This window comes from Aulonocara stuartgranti, assembly GCF_965226115.1.
Source record: "Aulonocara stuartgranti genome assembly, chromosome: 23".
In the NCBI taxonomy this organism is placed as follows: Eukaryota; Metazoa; Chordata; class Actinopteri; order Cichliformes; family Cichlidae; genus Aulonocara; species Aulonocara stuartgranti.
Genome location: NC_138958.1, coordinates 30,553,094 through 30,560,407, shown reverse-complemented (window position 1 = coordinate 30,560,407; position 7,314 = coordinate 30,553,094).

The following is a 7,314-nucleotide window of genomic DNA, read 5'->3' as shown; positions in this document are numbered from 1 at the left end:
TGCTGGACAGCAAAAAAAGCTTTCTGCAAGGAGTCAATGGCTTGGACAAGAGTTGAACCACAGCTGTAAATAACTGTATCATCAGCATAGAAGTGCAAGTTTGCATCTGGCACATTTAGACCAAAACTGTTTATGTAAATGATAAATAGAAGGGGACCTAATACAGAGCCCTGTGGCACTCCGTTGTGCACTGTAACAAAGTCAGAACATAGACCGTCAGATTTCATGCACTGAGACCTATTACTGAGGTAGTTCGAGAACCATGCCACTGCTCTCTCAGAGAGTCCTGACTGGAAGAGTCTAAGTTTTAAAATACAATGATCAACAGTGTCAAATGCTTTTGACAAATCAATAAAAAGGGATGCACAGTGCTGTTTCTTATCAAGTGCAATAGTAATATCATTTACCACTCTCATTGCAGCTGTTATAGTACTGTGAGTCTTCCTGTGAGCCTGATTGATATTCAGATAAAATGGCATTGGTGTGTAAAAACTCCTTTAACTTAGTTAACACTGCTGAGGAACAACAAAAGCTGATTTCCATACTGAGGGAATTTCATTTGTATCCAGTGTGAGGTTGAAAAGTTGAAAAGTGTTGTGAGAGGCTCTGCCACAAAATCAGCTGCCAGTTTCATGAAGTAAGGATCTAGTAAGTCTGGCCCTGGAGATTTTCTAGGATCTAACACTTTAAGAGCTTTACAGACCGCACAGAGAAAGGAAGAAAGTTAAATGGGTGACCAGTGTACACCGGAAGGTTTGTTCCAGATTTTACAGAGACTGGGTTCAGAGAGTCAAAGAAAGAGCCAGAAGATATAAAGTGCTTGTAAAAGCAATTCATAATCTCCTTCCTATCATAAACAGGAACAGAATCCTTAAAAACATAGATGGGTAGAGCATGGGAGCTTTTACTTGCTGAAAGAGACTTAATGATTTTCCAGAACTTCTGTGGATTATTTAGGTTCTCAGTGGTGACAGACAGATAATATTCTGATTTAGCCTTCTTAATAGAGGAAGTACATTTGTTTCTTAGTTGTCTGAAAAGAAGCCAATCAGTGGGGTAGCCTGTTTTCCTAGTTTTGGCCCAAGCCAGGTTACGTTCATGAATGATGTCTGTGAAGGTTCTCAGTCATCCAGGTCATCGTAGTCAAAGGAGCTTGCAAAGAAAAGCGTCTGGACTTGACCTTAGAACTGAAGAAGCTTCTCGGATGAGAGGTGAAACGTCTTCAAGTAACTTAAAGAAGTCCAGACGCTTTTCTTTGCAAGTTCATGAATGATATCAGCCAGCTCTGGCGAGAACCAGTGAATTAAGTCGTTACAAAAGACACCCAAGGATGAAAATTTATGAGGAACATTTGTCAAAATCAAGTCAATCAAAATAGACTTTTCAGGGCTTTTGAGATTTGGCTGAGTGGGTAAACTGACCAGCTGGGTAAGATTGATAGAGTCACAAAAATATTTAAAATCATCTGAAACAGGTTTGAGCCAATCCCAGTTAAAGTCACCAGCTAAAACAAGCTCACCATAATTTTGTCTGGACAACAAAAGGTTTAAAGAATGCAGAGCTTCTGTGGAGGCAGAAGGAGGTCGATAGCAACAGGCAACTGTTATGCAAAGATCCTTTGCAATATTCACATTCAGAGCCAAAAATTCCAATTGTTTGCAAATGGATTCTGATAGAACTATTGTAGTATCAAATTTTGACTTAACATAAGCACCAACACCACCACCTTTCTTACGCCTATCGGTACGATAGATATTGCATCCAGCCATGCTAATATGTTCATCAGATATATATTTAGACAACCAAGTTTCAGAAATGAGGACAATATCTGCATCTGTTGACTGAACCCAAATCTTGATCATATCCATCTTGGGTAACGAACTGCACACATTAAGATGAACTATCTTCAGCCCAGGTGAGGATTTAAATTCAGATGGTGTCTGACTACATTGCAGCTCAGGGCTGGGTTAAGTTTCACATTACCCGATAAGAGCAGTAGTAAGACAATCAGAAGTCTCTGCTTTGTAACATTACTTACTGATTTTGACTTGTGAAATATTGAAACAAAGCAGAATTTTTCATAACTAATTTTGTAATCGTACAAAGTAAATGTGTAAGTGTAAATGATAAAAGTGAAAAGGTGTAAATGATAAATTCATGTCCTGTTCCAAATACATTGGAAATTGCACAGGATGTACAGCAGCAGTGACGCATGTAGATCTGGGAACCATGTCTCGCAGAATGAGGACACTGTTAAATGTGCTCATCTTAGAAAAATTTAGTGTCCCAAAGTCCTCCACAGCCAATAAGCAAAGTAAAGTTTGCTTATTGGCAAACTTTACTTTGCGAATATTTATTTTCGTTTTTCCTGCAGTATATAAAAATTGGTGTATCGATAGATAAAACTATGAAGACACTCAAAATAAATTTCCTGCTGTTGGAAACTATTTTGTGCAACTTTTTTGTATTTACAGTTTTGCGGGATAAACCTCTTAAATTTCTCTAACTAGAAATATATGTAAAAAAAAAAAATCAAAACAAACAAATTTCAATTTTTTTGTTGTTTATTGCACTTTTTTGCAATTTATGTAGTTATTGACTTAATGCATACATATTTTTAAAATTTGGATTATAATGGTTGTATTGATGTATAGCAACTTGAAATCCCAAAAATGAATTCCCAAAAATGGCACTACAGCATGTAAAAATATAAAGATAAGCTCTGGCGGACTTGGTTTTATGGTAGGTCTTAAAGGGTTGAGTAATCCAAAGTATTCAGAATACGTTACACTGAGTAATGTAACAGAATACATTACAAAATACATTTTGGGGCATGTATTCTGTAATCTGTAGTGAAAGGTAGTAAAAGTAACCTTCCCAACACTGGAAATAAGTGCATGTTTTAATGGGTGAAAGAGACATGTTTTAAAAAGCACTTTGAGTGCTCAAGTAGAGAGAAAAAAAAAAGATATATAAAGATTCTTCTTCATTTCTGATTTGTGTTGCTCTTTTCACAGTTCACTAGTCAGGTCTGCCACTTACATTTAAGCTACAACTGCTGGATTATGCTAGCCAAACAATCACATGGGGGTTTATGGAACTGGAAACATGTGGAATGCAGAATACACATTTTTCCATTGTGATAGGTGGTTACTAGGTACATACATACATGGTTTAGGTGATATACTGAATGTGTCTCCCTTTAATTATTCAACTGTTTCCCGCAAACCACATACCAAAAGCTCTATTTGATTAAAATCTGGTGACTGTGGAGGCCAAGTGATTCTCTCTATTATTGTGGGGCCTTTACCTTACAAAAAAAAAAAAACACCTTGATAAGTGATATTGTGATTTGGTACTTTATTTAAAATGTTATCTATCTATTTATCTGGCTTCAACAACAATGTCGTTTGCCTTTATTGTGTTTACATGCCTAAATGCATTGTGCTACTGCCATGTGATTGGTTGATTAGATATTTTCATTAACAAGCAATTGAACAGGTTCCCCTAACAAAGTGACTAATGCTGCAATGCGCATTATTCAAAAATGTGCAGCTATTTCTTTAAACTAGGTGACAAACTAATGATGCAATAAAACTAGATGCAAATATTGTGGAAAGCAAAACAACAAAAAAAAGAGGAAATCTGACAGAAAGGTTATTTTTTTCATTCCAATTTTCACATTTCAGTGCATCTGCAAGGGATTGATGCTCTTCTCGTCAATGAGTTTAGCTTGTTTACTTTGTATGTGTATACTTGTGTGCGAGTGTCTCTCCCCCGCTTACAAACCCTAACAGTAATTTGTCAAGAGATTCCCATCAGTATCTGGAACAATTTGGTCATTATTGGGTCTGTTGTTCAATCAACTTATTTTTTCTTCCTCATTTGAACACATCCGCGCTTTAAGCTCACCGTAATTACTTCCCTTGTGGTTGTTGCTTTACAACTCGCCATCTTGTGGGGGAATTTCACTGGCGCCAGGGGCATAGAGACAAATAAGGAGGAGGGAGCAGAGGTTGAAACACAGCCTGTGGATTGTTCTTCCCTTTCTATGCTAGCATCTCTTTCAAAACATCTCTGAGCAAATGGATTCAAGGGATTAACCTCATCTAACATTTCCTCCACACAACTCAATGGCATCATCTCTTATTTGTTTATGAATGCGCCCTCCTCCCCCTCCCCCTCCCCCCCCCCCTCACTTTAGTTAACGCAGTGGGAGTTAATGGAATTGTTTTGATGGTGATGTATGGGGGATTGTGTGAGGAGACAGATGGGGAAATGTAATTACGGATGTTTCAGGGCTTCGGGGAGAAAAGAAAACTTGTCACAAAGGAGAGTTCAAGAAGCAAAGACAGCACCATTCGTCATGTGAGACAATAGTCAGAGAAAATTAAATCAAAGGATTTTTACATAAACCGCTTTCTCTTAAAATTGCGTTTCACCCGCAGCACAACGGAAAAGTATTTTGTCATTATCTTGAAGAGAGTTATGTAATATAGTTTTGCAAAAGCCTTTGTTGTTTTGCTTGCTTTGATTTTATATTCGAGTGTACTTTTGGAAAAATAATGAAACAACCATTAATGTTTCCAAAGACAAAAAGGCAATTTATGCTGATTTTTATTTTTTATTTTTTAGATGAGGCAGTGTGAGCATTACTGTGGATGGATTCTATTAAAGTAAATGAATACTAGGATGTATTGTCTGAAAGTCTTCCTTAGGCACACAGACTTCTACAATCTGATCTTTTTCTTGTTGTTCTTCTACCTTTCAGCTATTGATTTACTTCTGTGCTTTGATTCCTTGCCTTATTAACTCGCCCAGCCTTTCCAAGCTTTATACTATGACCTGGAGTTAAAGTGAACTACCTGGAAATGCTTTCCAGCACTTTCAGTCAATGACCAATTAAATCTCATAGGGAGGTAAATGTATATTATTGTCGAATTAATTTATTTTTTGTGTCCTGCAGCCTGGTATTACTTCCAGTGACAGTGGAATAAAATAATAATAAAATAATGGCATCCCATCGCACTCTTACACCCACACCATCCCTGCGATGCGTTCATGGTGCAAATGTAAACAAAGTTGTGGTCACAGTACTTCACCTTCTACTACATAAGTAGTTGGGGAATTTCAAATGCAGTTATTAAACAGTCATAAAAAAAACATCTGTTTGTGGGAAGTACAGGTGTTGCATATTTAACTAACAGGTCAGTGAATATCAAAGTAGTACCAGAGACTAGCTAATAAGCTCAAAAAAGTATATAAAATCAACTGAAGTTCTTAGAGATGCATGTACTGCTACACTTGATCTTAAGGTTCTCTCAGCAGACGGAGGGGTGATCTGTCCAGGGTGTACTCCACCTCTCACCCTATGAGAGGCTCTATAGGCTCCATAGGCTTTTAACAAATGACACCTGAGGGAACATTGTGTGCCCTCAGATCATGGCTGACAAAGTTTAATGTTGAGAAATGTTGATTTGCTTTACTTAATAAAAACTGAATAAAGTGTGATATAGTGAATATAAATATTATTTTTTACTTGCAAACATCACTTATCTAAGGATATGCTAATAAATACAAAATTCTTTAAACCGGAAGCTGTGCAGCTGACTGTTTCTGAAAAGCTGCTCCTCTACCAGTGCAGCCTAATGACTTCAATGCTGATGAGATTTGCATAACTGAAAATGTGACTATCTCAAGCTCTCGTCAAAGTTACTTGCTATCATTATCAAAATAAGTCTGCCGTTATTAACTCGGGACCCATTTAGCGCTGTCTTTGAGGATTTCTTTGAATGTTCCTAATTAGACAAGCAGCGGCTGCAGCTTCATCAGTGGACAGCAGACAGACACCCAACTCAAACTCATTCTCAATCATTAGATAAGGGGAAACGAGACAGGAAAAAAACAGAACGTCACAGAGCTGCTGCCAAGTTAATTGCAAAAGATTCCGGGGCTAGAGAGTGCAAGCACTTCACTCATACTGGCAACAAAAAACTGATGTGTGCAAGCTGTAAACTGATATATTATTAGCAAGTGTATCTTCAAACTACAAACCTCAGCCAACAAAATCACTGTTAAACATTTAGTATAACAATATTTACATTTCCTACTGTTATGTTTTACACAGAAGAGGCTTGTTAGGCTGATATAAGCTGTCAAGAACAAGCTGTTTGTTATTTTATGGTGAAATCCGTTGTTTAGAGGTTGCTACACCAAAAACCTCCTTTGGACTGCTTTGGCCACTGGGGTCACCCTGAGATAGCATGGAAAATACTGCTCTGTCTGCAAATTCTCACCATTTACTCTCTAAGCTGTAACAAAACTTGAAAAAGAGTGATGGTTCACAGAGATAAATATATATTCACATGCAGTCACACCAGGAACAGGATTTACAGGCCTTTCTCTTCTCAGAATATACAGTATCTCACAAAAGTGAGTACACCCCTCACATTTTTGTAAATATTTTGTTATATCTTTTCACGAGACAACATTGAAGATATGACACTTTGAAGTACACCTCCAAAAAGACCTAAATAAACTGAGGATAAAGGTACTTGACTGGCCAAGCATGTCTCCAGACTTGAACCCTATTGAGCATCTGTGGGGCATCCTCAAATGGAAGGTGGAGGAGCGCAAGGTCTCTAACATCCGCCAGCTGCATGATGTCATCTTGAAGGAGTGGAAGAGGATTGCAGTGGCACCCTGTGAAACTCTAGTGAACCAACAGAGTTAAGGTTGTGTTGGAAAATAATGGTTGCCACACAAATTATTGACACGTTGGGCACAGTTTGGACATTTTCACCTACGGGTTTACTCACTTTTGTTGCCAGCAGTTTAGACATTAATGGCTGTATGTTGAGTTAATTTGAGGTGACAGCAAATTTACACTGTTAAACAAGCTGTACACTGACTACTTTACATTCTATCACAGTGTCATAGGTTCAGTGTTGTCCCATGAAAAGATACAATAAAATATGTACAAAAATATGAGGGGTGTACTCACTTTTGTGAGATACTTTACATGTTCACCCAATGACTTGAGGCTGTAGCACTAAATTTCTCACAGAATACACACTCTTCCCCTACAACCAGTGGTTGCCTAATGGTTGCCAACAGGTCTCTGGACTTTTTGACTAAAGCCTTAGTGTAAGCTTTCCTGACAACCAGATATAACTTTTATTAATCATAGCTGTTTCTCTTTTTTCCAAATATTGGTCCCGGGAGCCGCGGAAAACTCAACTGGGGAATTTAAAAAGGAGTTACAAGTAGCCATTAAAAGTGTAATAAGCAGGGGGGAGGTAATCATTGTGTGGA